The 19,963-nt window shown below is 32.2% G+C and overlaps 1 protein-coding gene and 1 non-coding gene across 4 annotated transcripts in view; one reads left to right on the top strand and one right to left on the bottom strand.

The window, feature by feature from the left end:
* LOC108783470 (uncharacterized) overlaps positions 1–19,109 on the bottom strand; it is a 40,652-nt gene extending 21,543 nt beyond the window's left edge. For all 3 annotated transcript variants that reach the window (XR_001941023.1, XM_018552041.1, XM_018552042.1), the window contains exon 1: positions 18,970–19,109. The gene's annotated coding sequence lies outside the window, so the exon portion shown is untranslated. The remainder of the gene's footprint in view (positions 1–18,969) is intronic.
* Positions 4,165–4,236, top strand: TRNAA-UGC (transfer RNA alanine (anticodon UGC)). The gene has a single exon. It is a non-coding gene; the product is annotated as a tRNA-Ala (tRNA).
* Positions 19,110–19,963: the final 854 nt, after the last annotated feature.

Here is a 19,963-nt window from a genome sequence, read left to right as displayed (position 1 = left end):
GAACGTAATGAAGAACGTACGTTATAATTTACAGGCCGTAATGAGTGATATTATCAATAAACGGGTAGCGTACAGAACCAAGGCCTATAGCGGCTTCTGCATCGCAGAAGGTCCGCAGGCGCCGATCGGTCGCTCGTACTAATGGTTAATTACTTCTCATGTACGCTTATAGGGATGCCGTCTCTCCTTACGTCAAGTGGTGTCCAATTTATCGCGCGGAACGAGTTAAACGACCAGCGAAGAAACGCTTCTGCCAACGCGCCCAACGAAGCCGTCGTTTTCCCGTCGACCGCTTTTTTTTTCCGGATCAACGATCACATGGGCGATCGTAGTAACGTCAATTCTAATTTCTGTCGATCGTTGAACAAGAGAGAGCTCGTGTCTGAGAGCATTCAACGAAAATAAAGCATCGACGGAGTATCGTTTATTTCAAGTAATGCAAATAGTCATATTTTCTCAGAGCAATTTGCAATTAAGATATGACAAAAAAATTAGATAATTTCTGTACAAAATGTTATTAAAATACTTAAACAAAATGTAAGTGTCACAAAAATTTTACCACCTAATAGTGGATCTATCGAACCAACTCAATTATGTACATATGTATATTTTTTATGTTATTTGCAAATTAAATTATTTTATTATTAAAATACATTTAATATTTATAACGTTCTTTTTTATACAAGTAATGTCATTTTGATTTCTTAAAATTAACTAATGTCATTTAATCAACATAAATTAAATGAATATCAAATCTAGCGTTAATAACTGTATATATATATATTACAGATTTTAATTTAGAAGATTACAAAAATTTATTTTAAAAAATCATGACCTCTGTCTTCTATCTGTCAAAAACATAGTTTTTTATTTACTTCTGAATGTTTTAGTCAATATTTCTTAATAATTGTTCTTGAAAAAATTGTTTCTTTTCGACTCCTCATCAAAGTTAGGGCATGTAAATACTTTTATTTGAAAAACAGTATTCGTAAAACAATTGTATTTTACAATATTTGTATTTCGTAAGAGCACACATATATAAAAGTATTTTATATTTTGTATTTTAAATACTACTAATAAGATCGACATCAATCTTATTATTTTAATTACAAAAAACTGTCAATCTTTCGATTTTAAATATAAAATAACCTCATAAGCTCCGTTGAAATACAAATGCACTTGTGTTGCAAATACTATGTTTTATGAATAAAAGTATTTCAAATACCTGCCCAGCCCTGATGAAAGTCAAAATCTGTATTTCATATTTTAAAAAATTAAAAAATTTTTTACGATGCATGACAAATCTGGCGACGTCCAATTTTAGCTCCGAATTTACCGCAATTCTTCGTAATCGAAATTATTTCCAGTTCAACGTTTGACGTAATTGGATCGGTCAATGATCAATTAGAAACTACTCATTGCAGCAAGTACACGTGCCGCGTCACGTTTGAGTGTAGAAAGTTTTGCGTAGAGCGACTTAAGGGTCGTTTTGCGAGCGTGGGACTTAGAGCTGAGTTATACCCCGTTATACCCTGATAAAATGATGTGGTCATCATGTAAATGTACGCGTGTATGTACATAGGCGTCGAGGATAAGATAATCTAAGAACAAAAATAAATATTATTTATAATAAATATTATATATTTGTACGCAATTAACGAATTAGCTTAAAAAACGTATTTATTCTTTATATTAAAAGTGTATGAAAATGACAAATTCACAGAATTCTCTCTAATGCCTCTTAACGATTGCTTCTCGATTTGATTACAATTAAATTTCTACAAAAATTTCACACTGCACTATACAAAATTTAGTAAACAAGCTTGTAAAAAGGATGTAACACAAATAAGCATATATTATTTACATATTTTATTACATTTAATACTCTAATACTTCAATCGCAGTTTCTCTAAACTAAATAAGACCGTTTTAGCAGATTTTTGTGAACAATTTTGTAGACGCCTTTGCCCTTGTAAACCTGGTTGTTTCGCCGCACGTGTCGCGCCATATGCCGCAACGCGTTTTCACCCCGTGACTAGCACACCGTCGTTACGCACCGATCGTCATTAAGAGTTGCATCGAGGGCCGAGGAGATAATTAATCGTAAGCTCTTCGCCCGTGGTGTGCGTACGTATGTACACATGCGGAACGTGTTTCGGCGATAAGTTACGGGGTACCCTTCTAATGAACTTATTTGCCAATACTATAGAATAGATACACGCAAATAAAACCTAACGATGAGCCTGTATGCGATCATTAGATATTATTTGCTAAAGCGGTCAAATATTATATTACCAAATATTATCAGAAATCTAAATTCGTATAGCTCGACAAACATAGACGACAATAGTTGGCAATTAACAAAGACTTGATGCTTACGCTCATTCAGTTAATATAGTAACTAAATTAAGAATGAATAATGGTACTGAGAACGTTATCATGTTTCTAATTATTATAATTACTTTTATGTAACAATTGATTACCATAAAACTTGAGTATTATCTTGATTCTTATCTCTATCGTTAGTTTCTAAGATGTCTTTAATTTACAATTCCTATTAATTATGCAACGGATAGACATCACATTGACAAGTTAGAAAGAATTGATTTCCTTTGAAAAGAATTATGCGAAACTAAAAGTGAAAATCTTTAATAAATAATAGTAACAAACTCTCTCAATACTTTTTCTAAGAAAAAATAGACTGTAAAATCTTAAAACAATGGGAACTTTTCAAAACTAGACTACAACGATGAAAGTCTTCACATATAAAAAAATTATTACAATAAATAATATATCCGAAAATAATCTTACATAACACACAATCTTTTCGTCATACGAAAAAATTTGAGCTGTCTTAAACATAACAGTCTATGTTTCCTTGCAAAATAAAAACAAACGCCGAAGCAAATCTCGGATTACTTATAGCAAGATTTCAGTTTTCGATATTCTCGATATACATTACATAACTCTTATATACATATACATAACTTGCCATTTAAATCGCGCATTCACGGTCACAGTTTAGTTATGGCTTTGCAGTGAGAATAATAGAGAACGAAAAAAGGCACTGTGTCGAACATGCCCCGTGGCAACAAGCGCGCTTCCCGCTCGTCGAGTTCCGCGCCGAGACGAGCGGAACTCGGCTCGATCGCCCCGCGAACGAAAGCGCAAAGAGCACGAGTCGCATCCTTCCTCGCCGGAATTACCGTGCGACGCGCATTACTGCGAGATCAAAAAAAAAAAAAAAAAAAAAAACAACAATGGTGCATTATGCGAGAGCGCTCCGATCCGCCCTGACGCAACCGCGAATGCCCTCCACGTCCTTTTGATTCTCCGTGGCTCTTTACGCTCTCTATAATCGCAAGCCTGCTTTTTACTGATTGAGAAGAGGTAGTTGCCGGCAGAGTGAATAGTTACGCGAGTCGATCTTGCCGGTTGTAAAACCGTCTTCTAGAAGACAATAGCAATGTATCGGCATGATCTGCAAAATGTAGAGTAGTATTACTCGCAAAAATGATAACGCTCTCAAAATAATGCTGCTGCTAAAGTACTAATGTAATCAATATATTTTGATTGAAAATATTGAAGATATAATTCAATTATGTAAACAAATTCGTAAAAATTTAGCAAATACATTACTGATTAATTCCTCGTACAAAATTCATTAATATATTTTAGTGTCTTCGATCAAGATCGACATTCTATACTTGCTTAAATTATAAATAAGCTGCAAACAGCTTATAAAAGATATGATTAAAGATATTTAAAATATACATCGATTATATTTATAAAAATTCCTAAAAATTTAGCTTATTCTTATTATTCTTGATTAATAATAAGTATAAAATTTAATATTTTAATATCTATCAAAATATATTAATTAAATTAGTAAGATAATAGCATATCTTTTTTTTGCAGTAGCAGCACTATTATCTTTAAAAATAACGCTGCTGCTTTACTAATTTTATCATTAATGAAACATCAGTAAAAATATTGATTAAAGATATTAAAATATCAATGAATTTTGTACAAACAATCAACCAGAAATATGGATGTAATATATTTTTATAAATTCATGCGTGTAATCGACTTTTTTTACTCCACGTTCGTTGTTTCAACAAAAGCAAGAAGAATAGTCGTGGTTAGAACAATGTATTCTCATTCGGGGATGTAGCTCAGTGGTAGAGCGTTCGCTTTGCATGTGAAAGGCCCCGGGTTCGATCCCCGGCATCTCCATTTTTTTTTCTTTTACCAATCATCAATAGATAGTAAATGTAGCAACACGCGTAACTACCAATGATATGATTGCAGTAAAATTTCATAGATATGAATCTCCAGAATACTTTTTTCTTTTATCTTTTTTTTCCTTTTTTCTTTTTTCTTTTTTTCTTTTTTTCTTTTTTTCTTTATTGGTTGATCAACTTGAAATTGACTCTTTTTAGCAAAAGTTTTATAAGAGATGTTGAGATCCTAAGTTGTATTCTGTTTTATTTATATCTTCATGAATAATTCTTTTATATACTTCCTGATTAACAAGAATATTTCCAAATTTTAAATACAGATACTTAGACTCAAATAAAAAAATAAACTTTGACATTCATTTACATTATATATAAACACATTTATAAAATTTAATTCGAGTAAAATTTCAAAGTTTTAGTTAATACAAAAACTTATAATTCTTTCTAATGTCTAATAATTCCCATTCAACTGCAATTATCTAAAATAATTGTAACGCATTATATATTGTATATTATATTCGGCAGCAGAAGAAATTCCATTTCACACGACATTTTCATATGAATCTCTTGAAAAATCTCCAAAGTAGCGCAATGCAAATGCACCCACAAACTTATTCTGTTAATCTAAATTCAGATCAAAACTTAATATTTTCTGAAAAATGATACGCTCGTGTATACAAGGAAAAAAATGTTCGCTGACACTGCATGTTTTATGCTGTCGTAGCACTCGTTGTTAATTACTATGTGAACAACCAAAAGACTTGTTAAATCGCTACTTGTGTTTACCGATAATAATTTTGCTAAATCTGCAAAGTATTACACTATAATGACATTGTTTCTCCATAACAGCAAAATGTATCAGTTAAGCTCTATTAAATATCTATAAACTGTTGGAAATCCGTTCTATGAACAAATTCACGATTATTCGACGAAACAGGTTTGATTTATAATATTAAGTTACCTTTACAATAGAAAAATCTAATTGCATTTATCAAATATACAGTACCTACAACCACAGTATAGTTTCGCTACAAAAACAAAATCTTCCTCTCCGTCTACTTTTTTTTTTTTTCATACGCTTCGTCATAATGTCAATGCTGCAACATTATTGATCAAGTAGCAACATACATATGCATATATATGTGCACGCACTTTTTTTCAGGACTTCCTCGAATCGTTTCGTATTTCGCTACCAAGGAACAACAGAGATAGGAAAGGGAGGCGTGGGAGGGAGAGGACGAAGGGAGGAAAGGGCAGGCTACTTAACGGAACGCCGGAACGAATCTCGAAGGGCCTGTGGGTTCGGCATGTGGCTTATTATACCCGCTAATAAGCGCAGTATATCGCGTCGATTATCCGCTAAGTATAGGGTCCAAGCCAAAGGGCTATCGGCATCGGCCGTTAGGCCGATGACTGCACGTCACTGGCATGCACACAGCCGTAATTCATACGCGGTTGGCTATATAATGGCCAGTGCCTGTGCTGCTGCCCGTCTACGTATATATTTCTGGCTACTCGCCCCGCGAGTGGGAGCGGGACAAATAAATCATAAAATTTATAACTCGCGTCTCCGAGAAGAAGAAAGATAAAAAAAAAAAAAAAATATCGCGGCGCGGAACCGGACGGCTAGAGAGACGGGAGAACGTGTTTGCGCGCGAACGAGGCCAACGGGGAAAAACGTGAGTCCTCTTAGAATTCGATATTCTCGTTCTTAAGCCGCGAGGTGGCTTAAACGGACGTTTACTCAGCCTCCTCGTATAAAAAGAGAGGGAGGCAAACTCCTGTCCACGAGACACGGAGGTTCCAGAACTCACCAGCTTCAAAAACTTGTAATAACTCCCGGCATAACGAGCCGTTTGTATTTTAATTTTTACGCAGGACACACTTAAGCCCGATTTTTCGTTATCTGGTTAACTTGTGGTTTAGATTTAATCTCACTTAATTTGATGATAATGTAAAAATTGTGTTTTTCTAATTATGATTAATTATTAAACTAATGATTTTGTATTATATATATACTATATATCATAACGTTAAAAATTATTCACATAAAATCATTAGTTTAATGACTATAATCATAGATAGAAAAATACAATTTTTACATTATCATCTGGTTAAGCCACAAATTAACCAGCAAATAAAAAATCAGGCCTTAAAGTTAAACTTGTACCTACAAGAAAACTTAAATTCAATGTAAAGCATATTCCATGCGAGATTAAAATTATATTGCGATTTTTCAGAGAACTTTGAAGAGCGAGCAACACTAAAATAGATCCGATAAATTATTGATAAACATAAACAAACTCGCGACGATTTTTACCGGAGGATTTTAAAGGGATTTCAAGCGAGGGTTTTAAACGAAAACAGATGCCACAACGTCTGTGTACTTTAAGCATATCCGGTTAACTGTTCGATATCAACGCTTATCGGTTGCACATTGCGGAACGCGTGGTGCATCGAACTCGATACTAATTTTAACGTTTAAGCCCGTAGCCGTTTTAGGGACGAGACCATTTATTTTCATTCCACCGCGTCCTTCTCAACATTTATCTAACGATAGCGTTTATCGATTTTCCATGTAGTTTTATTTTATACGATCACGCGAAACATATGTATGAATCTCTCAAAAGCCAAACTGATAGATTGTCTATAAATTTCTTAACTTTAATACATGTCATTCTCTAAAACTTTCAGAATGTGAGTTGTCGCTCTGAAAAAAAATAAAATTTTATCCTACGAGAGAGATTGAAAATTGTCTTTATGAAAACTGACTCAATTTCCATACTTTATCAGAGTGATCGATTCCACTCCAACGAATTTAGAGAGTAGTTTATACCTTCATCAATTTTCTATGCTGCTATTTTTTTTTTTATTTCATAGAATTGATCAACTTATGAGAATCTGACGTGAAATATCCGTTTCACAAAACCGATAAGTATCAGCTGTCGTTTGTTTTCGCTTTGGTACTCGTTCCGCATTTTAAAAATAAACGATAAAGCAAAGTTTAACAGTGTTTAACTTCCTGCCACATTCCTTGCTCGATCGCTCGCGGAATGACGCGGCGCGCTATTACGATCGAAAGACGCAAAACACACCTCGTTCTCATTTGGTTCGCATGTGGGATATTTCACAAAACCGGAACATGTCCGGGCAGAGAGCAAGAAGATCCCGCGGTCTTTTTTAGCCAAGCGTTTTTCCATTACAGCAGGTCGCGGGCCACGTTTGCCAGTGACGCGGAATTCTTATGCAAATAGGAGGGCATCCCGGCTTCACTCGGGAAAGGTAACCACGGCCGAGTGCGGTCGACGCACAAAGGGATCGGAACAAACGTGCCGGCCAGCTGACAATGCCACGGAAGAAAAGACCGGGCGGTCGTTACGCTTGGCCGCGCTTACGGCGGTTTTTATTTACACCTGGCGTGCGTATTGCGCTGCACTTTACCGCCGTCGGCGCCCACGCGTCTACCGAGACGTGTCTATCTCAGATGTGTCATCTGAGAACTTTTACAATCATTTCTGACTCACATTCAAAACGCGTTCTTTTCTATACAGCGAGATATGTCTGTTCTCTGTGGCTGAACTAGTACACACTTTTGGAACTTAAAATAGGATATTTGATATTTGGTAGAAGCGAGAAAAAACGTTCTAATGCAGAATCTGATGCAGGAATAAAAAATAGATCTATTAAATATCATATCGGAAGAATTCGTAAAAAGATTCATAATTAACGGATTCGTGTTTAATCTCATCCTACAGATTTTAAATTGATGATTTGTGTAAAGCGCAAGAACCACAGAGAATCCCTAGACATCCAAATTGAGAGTTGTGCATGATTAAACTAATAATTACATCTCTCAAATGAAATAAATATTACAAATGCTCATAATTTAAAAACATAACGGAAGTTGAACCGAATTTTTAGAACAGTATATAATCTTTCAAGATTATCGAGCCAGATTGATAGATTAATTGAAGATCAAAGATTTTCGTGTTTGAGTCACATTTTAATTTCGATTATAAGCGTAAGATATATTGGAAAATTGCCGAAAATTAGGATTCGTTGTATTATAATACAATCATGAATTGATTAAAAAACGTAGATATACTTGTTACAATAATTATGATAATTAATTTATACCATAATTAATTACAATAATTATAGTAATTAATTTGTTATAATAATGTGTACATAATATCTATTTAATTAATTTGTAATAATATTTATCTTTTCTTTTAGTACAGATGTCATCGTTCTTAAAGCGAATTCTTTCATAGTGTGGAATGAAAGCCTTGTCTGTCCACGATGTTACACTGAGAGAAAAATGTACTTAATTTCAGGATTGACAAAGACTAATGTTCTTTTTAAGAATAAAACATTATTTAACCTTTCTATCATTATACTGATAAAACGTTATGTTTCTTTTTAAACATGCTATTAATGCTTCAAATATACTTTAAATAGTATTATAAAAAAAACATTTAAAACATTAAAAACATCGATTAAGAATGTTTTAAACTGTTTAAAACATGTTTTTTCCATGTTTAATTTTAATAAATAATTATTTGAATAATAATATTTCTTTAGGAAAAACAAATCTTTACCGAATAAAACAAACGCAGTTAAATTAATAATTCTTGTACCAAATAAACATGTTTACATTTAATAAATTAGTTATTCAAGTTATTTAACTGGCACTATTCAAACAAATAATATTTATTAAAACATTTTTCTCTCACAATCAGTATAGGAATCACTCCGAGATCTTAGACGGAGAAAAAATGGAATAATCAAATTAATCAAATGGCCGAATTGTTCAAATATGATTTATTAATTTTTCCTCCATCCGAGATCTTAAAACAACCTCTAGCATCGTGGACGCAGGATTTGACAGAATTCAATTAAAGAAATTGTATCTTCATAAACTCGTTTATACCGTTGCATTAACAATTGCAATAAACATAACGGACAAATTCGCAACGTTAACATTAATCAAAGTTATCTACGATGATCATACGTATATAACGTATTATATCGCAACACGATCGTACGCCCCAAGCGCGGATTCGGTAATTCCAGCAATTAGCAAGTTCGGCGAGTTGAGGCCGACGAGGCAAGATCGATTCTGCCGCAACCGCCAAGGATATGCCCTTTTTAATTCGACGATTCAGCCGACCAAAGTACTTGTAGTCGGATCCCGCCGACGGACATATACTGCAGACGATTTAACGAGCACGATATAAATAGGTACGCGTCGGTCGGCCGAATAATCCGGGAAAGGTATCGCCGTGAACGAAACGGTGCGGAAGCGCGGAATACAGCCTGATGTTTCTGTATTATATTACGTATATTTCATCCTCAAAGTACACTCTGCCATGGATAAATTCACCCTCTCGTTGACTGACTACTCTATTTTATGATAACGCAATTATGGCAAGCAAAATTTGTAAAAGTTCCTAATACGGTTAACCGACTCTAATGAAACCCCCGAACCGAGGTAATATTCTCATAAGTTTGATTAGGGCGTTGCTGTTGTCGAATTTTTTGCACATATTGTAGTTTATAGAGTTTTCGCCTCTCATAATTTTCGCAGGACGAATATATAACGTTGTAACATCTAGAAAATCGTACATTATTTTATTACATATATAATTTTATTACATAGTTTTATTATGTAGCTATTTTATCACGATTATTTGACACAAATGTAAACTGCCTTCTTTATGTAAATGCTAAAAGCTCTTTCTTTTTGTCGCTATATTTTAATTTAGATTTTAGTACAAAAAAAAATAACATTGTACAAATTTGTAAATGCTAAAAGCTCTTTCTTTTTGTCGCTATATTTTAATTTAGATTTTAGTACAAAAAAATAACATGGTACTAAAAAGTATTTACACTGTTGATTTAATTAACTGTGACTTCTTTCTTTTCAGGTGACAGCCAATATTTTTGACACAAATCGACACACGTCGCTTTCCATTTACAATTTGATTCAAACTCAATCAATACTTTTCGATTCGGAAAGAAAGGAGAGTGTCAAATGTGATTTTAACCAATTAAACGATATTATAGAATACATCTGTAATAAAATATACGTATATTTACAATACAATGTGTATGCATTGGAAAACAATCTACGAGAAGTTTTAAGCTAATTGTCAATTTTATGAAGTTAAGATATTAAAAATATTTGTACACAAACACACACATACTATACACATGGCGTTCCATTTAACTGTGACAAACTATAAGATTGACCGTGTCGATTTGTGTTTCTTAAGAGAAGAGCAGCCTATATTTTCCGAGGAATCCGTATTGGACACATATAATTATGTAGAGCAGCAATGTAGTATTACAGCAATGATTATCTGCTCATAATTTACATCACGAATGACGTGGCAAAGTAGAACGTAAACTATCATAACTACATTCTATAGACAAGTTTTCCTATGAGCAGAGGACATAACGTAAGAGATGATACGCATCAATCGAGTTATTGATTATGCTGTTCGAGACTATACTGGTTACTTTAAAGTTGAAACTTTCATTGTATTAGAAGACTATACACAGCACTTTTGTGAGATAAAAGGCCACAAGCAGTTACTAAAGCATTCTGTAGAATTACAAATAATTGCATGTATGCAACTATATGAAATGGTTCCATTAAATCTCGTTTTAAATATTTAATACTCTACTTAAAGACATTAACAATTACGAATTTAGCTTCGAAGATAATACGTTTATTATTGTAAATGTACGTATTGTTAATATTAATATTAATTGTTAATATTTAAAAAAATGTACAAAATATTACGGTCTTCTCAAAATTATTTATTGATAAGCATTAATTACCAATTTAGGCCTTTATTATTGTTTTTGAAAAATAAAATGATGGCTTGAAGTAATGAAATAAATCAGTCTATAAAATAAATCAAATAACCTTAATAATTGCAACTTATGAATATATTGCGATAATTTTTAATATCAAACTTAAAGATATTTTATTATAATTAACACACAATAAAGTCCACATAAAATATAAATATATATTTTAATTGTAAATCTTAAATATTATATTTTCCGTAGGAAATATTAATTTTTTGTTTTCGATATATCCCCTAAATACATACTGTCACTCATAATGTCATTACCTTGGTAACTTTCGAGTCAACGAATCGACTTTTTTATAGTCTTCTATAAAAGCTCTGATCCTTGATATATTTCTTGATAACAATATAATAACAGAATTATGGAAAACAAAGTTACTGAGGTTTTTGTATTCCATAATTAATTGACATCTTTCGTTCTAGATTCTCTTTAGAAACCATCGAACGAAGTTTCAGCCTTGACGACATAATCGTAAAATGGCACAATTGCTCGATACAAGTTTGTTTAATACCTGATACGCAGTAGTGTAATACGTAATACGTTTCTATTTTATAATCAGAAAATACAAAATTAAGAGATATTTAAAAGAAACTCTCTGTATCTGCAATCAACATGAAGAATTTAGTGCTAATAGACATGTAGTGCTAATACATATAATAATACACGCGCGACAGAAACTTACAACGCTTCATCGTACTTCGCGGAAACAATGTCTATAGCTGCAATTCTACGATCAACGCGAGCAGTTAATAATGTTTATGGTATTACAAAGCTTTAGTTAAGTATATTAACCAGATGCTCTGTGTAGAGCATTTCATTATATGTCAACAGCGTGTAACAAAATGAGATATTGATGTGTATTTTATCTCTCATATTGTCACTAATTTATAATTATAACTAAAATAATATAAAATAAATATATAAAATAAAAAGTATATAAAAATTATATGTTTTATATAATACTTGTAATTCTAACGGATCTTCATTATTTACGTATATTAATGAAACTGAATACAGCAACGATTATTTTCCAGCTTATTGAACATTAACTATATATTAATAGTAATATAATGCAATTTTGCAGCAAAATCAAATTATTCAAATATAATATACGGTGAGCTGTATGGAATATTATTTAAAATTATATGACTTTTTATTTAAAAAATCTTAAATGTTTTAGAAACCTACTTTTTAAAGTTTTAAATAATAATTTATTATCTTATTGTTTCTATTTAATATATAAACAAACTATTTTATTTTATTTTAAAACGTTAGGTATTTAAAGTTTAACTTCTGAAAGAAGAATTTCTCGACATTCACAAAAAGGCATACAAAACTCTTAAGATTTATCAACGTGCTTTCATTTCTAATAAGGCTTTCCTAATATTTTTTTTAAAGCACTTCGAATCTTTATTGATCGATCGAAATCTGTCAAAAGGATTCAAAAAATCATCTACATAAAAAAGATTTTGTGTGCTTCAAAAGACTAACCCCCATATTCATAATCAGACCTTATACTTAAGGCTTCCTTAAATTTATCTTCAGATGATTTACGAATTATTTTATTGGCTACTGAGTATCTAAAGATAAATTTAAGGAAGCCTTAAGTATAAGATCTGACTATGAATACGGGGATAAGTCGATTATAATATCGTTCACATTCAAGCTCACAAAAGTCTCTTATAATCTGTCAACATGGTGTAACAATCAACTCGAGATCATCTCGCAAACACAGTGCAACGTTGTTAAGCCTCTTGAGCTCTTGGTTTTCTTACACTTCGCAATCAGTAATTTCATCACAACGACGAAGAGAATTCAGCACTTGGCGAAATAACAAGGCAAGATCTAATTGACACTTTCTCGTCTCAATATAATCGAATACTAAAAGTTATATCCGGATGATTTCTCGTATGATAAAAGACTTTGATTTAAAAAATGCTGCTTTGTAAAAGTTTATCGATGCACAATAGCTACCTATAAATTCCTAATACTGGGCTATATACTCTTGAAAAAAGAGTAGTACAGTGGACAAACGCATAGTATATATGCGTCACACAAAGTAGGTTTCGTACTATAGGGTCAATGCCTTGATACGCGATATTCAATGCGTATCGCAGATATCCAAGTAAGTATAATCGATTAATTTATTAAAACAAAAAAATCTTTAGTAATATATACCTGGCTGACCTGTATAGAAATAACGTCTAAATAATTTGACACCTACTCTAAATTCTTTTAACAAAATGAGATATTGATGTGTATTTTATCTCTCATATTGTCACTAATTTATAATTATAACTAAAATAATATAAAATAAATATATAAAATAAAAAGTATATAAAAATTATATGTTTTATATAATACTTGTAATTCTAACGGATCTTCATTATTTACGTATATTAATGAAACTGAATACAGCAACGATTATTTTCCAGCTTATTGAACATTAACTATATATTAATAGTAATATAATGCAATTTTGCAGCAAAATCAAATTATTCAAATATAATATACGGTGAGCTGTATGGAATATTATTTAAAATTATATGACTTTTTATTTAAAAAATCTTAAATGTTTTAGAAACCTACTTTTTAAAGTTTTAAATAATAATTTATTATCTTATTGTTTCTATTTAATATATAAACAAACTATTTTATTTTATTTTAAAACGTTAGGTATTTAAAGTTTAACTTCTGAAAGAAGAATTTCTCGACATTCACAAAAAGGCATACAAAACTCTTAAGATTTATCAACGTGCTTTCATTTCTAATAAGGCTTTCCTAATATTTTTTTTAAAGCACTTCGAATCTTTATTGATCGATCGAAATCTGTCAAAAGGATTCAAAAAATCATCTACATAAAAAAGATTTTGTGTGCTTCAAAAGACTAACCCCCATATTCATAATCAGACCTTATACTTAAGGCTTCCTTAAATTTATCTTCAGATGATTTACGAATTATTTTATTGGCTACTGAGTATCTAAAGATAAATTTAAGGAAGCCTTAAGTATAAGATCTGACTATGAATACGGGGATAAGTCGATTATAATATCGTTCACATTCAAGCTCACAAAAGTCTCTTATAATCTGTCAACATGGTGTAACAATCAACTCGAGATCATCTCGCAAACACAGTGCAACGTTGTTAAGCCTCTTGAGCTCTTGGTTTTCTTACACTTCGCAATCAGTAATTTCATCACAACGACGAAGAGAATTCAGCACTTGGCGAAATAACAAGGCAAGATCTAATTGACACTTTCTCGTCTCAATATAATCGAATACTAAAAGTTATATCCGGATGATTTCTCGTATGATAAAAGACTTTGATTTAAAAAATGCTGCTTTGTAAAAGTTTATCGATGCACAATAGCTACCTATAAATTCCTAATACTGGGCTATATACTCTTGAAAAAAGAGTAGTACAGTGGACAAACGCATAGTATATATGCGTCACACAAAGTAGGTTTCGTACTATAGGGTCAATGCCTTGATACGCGATATTCAATGCGTATCGCAGATATCCAAGTAAGTATAATCGATTAATTTATTAAAACAAAAAAATCTTTAGTAATATATACCTGGCTGACCTGTATAGAAATAACGTCTAAATAATTTGACACCTACTCTAAATTCTTTAGAGTGAGTAGAATCTCACTCTAAAGAGTGAAAATTGAGCTAGTCTTGAAAAAGAGCAGCTATCAATTTTCAATCTTTGAGAGTGAGATTTCACTCTTCGGAGTGAGACTTATTCTAAAAGTTTTAGAAAGTAAGGAAGCAGAAGTTTAATTGCATATGAATTATAGAATTCAGATTTATATTTATTTATAAATATGTTATATCTCTTGGTATTAAAAATCTGTTCACAAAGAAAAAAATAATATGAGCTGCAGCAGTAAATTTGTTCGCACTACTTATAGTTTCATCTCACAAATTTCATATATATATCTCTTATATATCGGTTTTCACATCATATACGATTCACGTCCATCTGTACGTAAAATGCATATCTAATGCGCCTAATGGATAATTCGACACCGGTAACGCGATGTATTAACAATCGACGATGTATGGAATGGAATTTCGCGAGAAATCCATGTTTTCCTCTCAACGATCAGAGAGGCGTTGCATTGAAAGGGTCACACCGAGCCCTGTCGATGAGTAAAAAGTTCGCGCCGTTCTAAGCACGGTAGAGCAACGTACTCGCGACGCGGTCGCGATCCAGGCTATCTCCCGGAAGCACGGTGAGATTAATGTTATGCGACGAGAAAAACGCGCCGCTTCTCGACGAATTGCGACAATGCAATGGGCCGTGGAGACCGTGGTAGCAATTCCCCAGAGCATACGGCTTCGCCAAAAAGCTGCCTTCGCCAGGAAGCGGTGGTAATTTAACGCTTTTTACATCTCGTAAAAAAATTATCATTTTTTTAATTAATAAACAAAGCAAGACGGATTTACGCGATTAAATAGGATAAAATTTAAAGAATAGAAAGAAGATTAATTTACAAGTCATATACTTCAAGTATCCCAAGAAAACATATCGGAACATAAGACATCTTAAATACGCCTGAGATGTCAATGAATAGCATTGAATAATAGTTCAATTCACCGGGGAAATATTCATCTGTAACATTTTCCTTTAAACCAGTAATGTTTCCAGCGTTTTTTTTCCTAAAAAAAACAATTTTTTGCTAAAAAAAAAAAAAAAAACAATTGATCCATAGAAATATCGCATTTATTCCGTTAAAAAAGAGTTGGCACAGTTTTATACACACTTTTTTCTTTGAGAAATATACGCAGTTAACTAACATATGAGGATATCGCGTGAATGAAAAAATTGTTTCTAGTACAGGAATTGTATGACTCTCTTTGGCTCTGGTTTTGTTATTTGTTCTTTGTGTTCCATTCACTCGAATCGACCATGCAAATCTGAAATTGTTCACACTGCAAGATTCTGATCCGCGTTTCTCTGTTTATTGAAAGATACCGTAATATATGTTTTTTGTTTTATAAATATTATAATCACTTTCCCAATTCTGCCAATACAAACAACGTACACAGAAATCGAAAATATATTCTTGTTTTTTAAAACTCGTAAATACGCTTCACAGATATATTATTGAGAATATGATATTTAAGAATTATTATTTCTTTTTGTAGCAGCGTCAAAAATTTGAAACTTAATACAATAAAAGTGTTAATTAAAACTATAGATCAATGAATAAATTAAGTAATAATTATGTAATCTACACAAGATCAATCGCGAAAAATTGCTTAATAAATATCAGCTAGAGTACGAAATCAAATCGCCAGAATTTATAAATGGATTTTACGTTTTTAAATGCAAGTTGTATTTTACATCCAATATTAAAATATAATTTATATATACATATAACATATATAATATAAATTAATCTAAATATAAAACAATTAATGATATTATTATATATATTTTATATACACAAGCTGCGTTTTGATTCTTCAATAACTTTCTAACGTTTTCAAAAGTATTATAGAATGTAATATTATAGGTATATATATGTAGAATTATGAATCATTTGTAAGCTTTAGGTACAAAATTATAAATCTCGTCCCAAGGCCTGTCTTGCATCACGTTCTTAATAAAATAATTAACTTCGCTGATAGATAGATAGATAGATAGATAACCGATATGGCACAATATACACCCACTTTCAAGAACCGACTCATTGGATTCTGCATACTCTGAAAGGCACTTTAATCATATTACTACGATATCGACTTCAAAGTTATTCAAAGTTAAAATGAGCTCGGTTTCCACATTTCATTACACGTGTATGCACTTTCTGAACTTAACGTGCTCAAAACAAAGCAGCGCTGAGCGCGGCTTGTGCAAACCACTCTTGCAGAAATCTAATACTGAATAATTTAATACTAAAAGACACAATAATTAATTGTTTATTTCAAATATTAAAAGCACTATTGTTTAGTGCTTTTTTTAGTATTCTAAATAAGTAATTACTGTTTTTTTAATAATAAATACAGGAAGTAAAATATTATTATAAAAATATTGTTATAAATAGTGTTATAAAACTACTGCATACAAAGATATCGATAAAGATTACGGAAAAACACAATATAAATACTTTAACTGATTTTTAAAAAAATATCCTTTAATTAATAAACTATCATACAATCCACTAAGTTTTAATATTTTAATAATCAAAATATACATTACGCTGTTACTATTAAGAAATGACTCTCTCTTCATTTGCGTGTAATCGCTTTTAATGTGCAGTCTCAGTCCACAGAATAGTGTGGGCAGAGAATGCATAAATGCAGAGAATGTATGCGGATTCATCGCGACAAAAATTTCGAAACAGCGCGTTTTATCGCGCGACGATTTAAACTGACGCGCTTGACAATTCAAAGTGCTTTCCATTCATGCCTTATTTCTACCAATTTAGATTAACTTTAATCTCGATTTAACTTTCTTTTCATCTCGCCTCAATTCTAATGCCCGTTTTTAAATATTAATATAGATTAACTTCTATTTCAGTTTAACTTACTCTTCATCTTTTTCTAATTTTAAAACTAAAAAAATGAAGATGAGAATAAGCCATTTACGGTCAAGCTGGATCTTGGATGCTTCTAATATAATTTCGTGTGAATTTTTATACTACGTATGTAGATCCTTAAATATGCGTCGAAATTTTTTCACTACAATGCAAACTAATAAACTACTGCAGCACTATCACGAGTTAAATTGACTAACAATCTAACAATTTTTCGATGCTCATTTTGCATCTTAGATCTTAATAATATGTTGAATGACATATTAAAATCTATGAATGGCATATTAAAATAATTTAATTATATTATGTAACATATTCGACGCACATTTAAATGGCTTATTCTCATCGGTATTTAGTTTAAAAAACTCTCACGGTCCAAATAAGATTTGATAAAAAAATGAAAAGTTAGTTAACTGAGTTAAAAAATCAACTACATTGATAGAAACGAGTATAAGAATGAAAAAAAGATAAAGAATGAATTAATTAAACTGACAATGAGATAAAAATTAATTTACATTATGCTAGTTTCTATCAATGTAGTTTAATTTTAATTTCTTTCCAACTAACTCTTCATCTTTTCTTAATTTGAACAATTAGAAAAAGATTAAGAATCAATTGAACCGAGATTAAATCAATCGATCTACATTGGTAGAAATAGAAATTAGTAGAATAGCGGACATTAATAACACAAATCAACACAGATCAACACAACATCGTTCTATCTTTCTTAACATATCATGAGTAACAAAGACAGAACAATATTTGTTATATTCAATCGTAATGTCACCAAATGGAAAACACTCATACATATATATATATATATACAATAGTTTCTTTATTTTAAATAATACATTTCATGTAACCGCGGTTGATGTCCTCCCGATACAACAAAGGTTCATTCAACGATCAATCTTCACAATTTTCTTTTCTCCCGGAAAAAATGTATTTTATAACTAATTTATCTCATGTGTTTAAAATCAGTAATCAGTTGAGAACAGTTTCGAATGTCCCTCCCTCTCATGCCTTTCTAAGGTGCACAAATGCCGTTTAACGCCGCTAAAAATGTTAAATGCCACGCATAATTGCGAAGTGAAACATAGGTGACTAGTAGACAGCCTTGATCGTGAGAATTAAGTAGAAAAATTGAAATCAAGAGAAAGAAAATGGATTTGAATCAAGGGAAAATGGCGATGCCGCGAAATAAGTGGAGCAATCGAATTCTTTTATACTTCTTTCCAGAAGTAATGATTTTTTCGCATTTTTATATTTAAATAAACACGCCGTAAAATACCTTTGGTTCCTTACGGAAATGTCATGTTCAACGTCGGCACGAATCCTCGTGAAGCACGAAACTCGCCGGTTCTCCGTCGCCTCCGGCCGAGAAACAGCAAGTGTTTCGTGGAAGAAACAAAAAAAGCGGGAAAATCGTACGATCACATTTTGACGAGGTGCAAACGCGTTTGATCGTTAGGTACGATCGTTTTGACCGGCAAACGTTTCGCACTCGTGTGAGAAGAAACCAGCGTGTATATCACCCGCCCACGCAACCGACGTCGCATCAATCGCGCGTTGCGTACGAATGGTCGCGCCGCTCACTTCGGCTCGGCTCGGCGCAGCCAGGCACGACCACATCGCGGCTCACTTCACCCCGAACACCGCGCGGTCCTCACGTACACATGGTCGCGGCAGCCAATCCGGCGCGCTGACCTACGCACCGGCCGACCAATCGCGGCTTCGCTGTTCCCGCGCCGTCGTGATTCACCCGGCAACGGCGCGTAAACGAAGTTCTCATCGTATCACTGCTCTGCCGTCGTCGATATATACTGTCGACGGAGACTTTGTAGAGTCTTTATTGAATCTTCAATCTTGCGACTTCATCCGTATTTGCTCTTCTCCTTTTTTGTGGCGGTTTTTAACCTTTAATATTATAACGATTTTAATATTATAATTCTTAATTTTAAAACGATGATTTTTTTTCCGGTACTTTACTAAAAACGATAGGTCATTCATCGTGTCCCTGGGTTAATTTTCATTATTTTAACTGCAGATATATAAAAATTATCAAAACATTACATATATTTTAATCATTTTTTGAAAGTATTTATTATAAGATTGTATATTTATAATTTAAAAAAATAATTTATAAATATTATAATTAATTAATTACTTAATGCGTCTAGTTTTCTGGAGGAAAAGATATAAAGAACACAAATGATTCAATCGTATGTACTAAAAAATTTGCTAGATAATGACGAACGGATGATATAATTTACGTAATATCATGA

Source organism: Cyphomyrmex costatus, unplaced genomic scaffold (assembly GCF_001594065.2).
Source record: "Cyphomyrmex costatus isolate MS0001 unplaced genomic scaffold, Ccosl1.0 scaffold152, whole genome shotgun sequence".
Lineage (NCBI taxonomy): Eukaryota > Metazoa > Arthropoda > Insecta > Hymenoptera > Formicidae > Cyphomyrmex > Cyphomyrmex costatus.
Note: the sequence above shows the minus strand (reverse complement) of the source record. Positions and strands in the feature narration are given on the sequence as shown.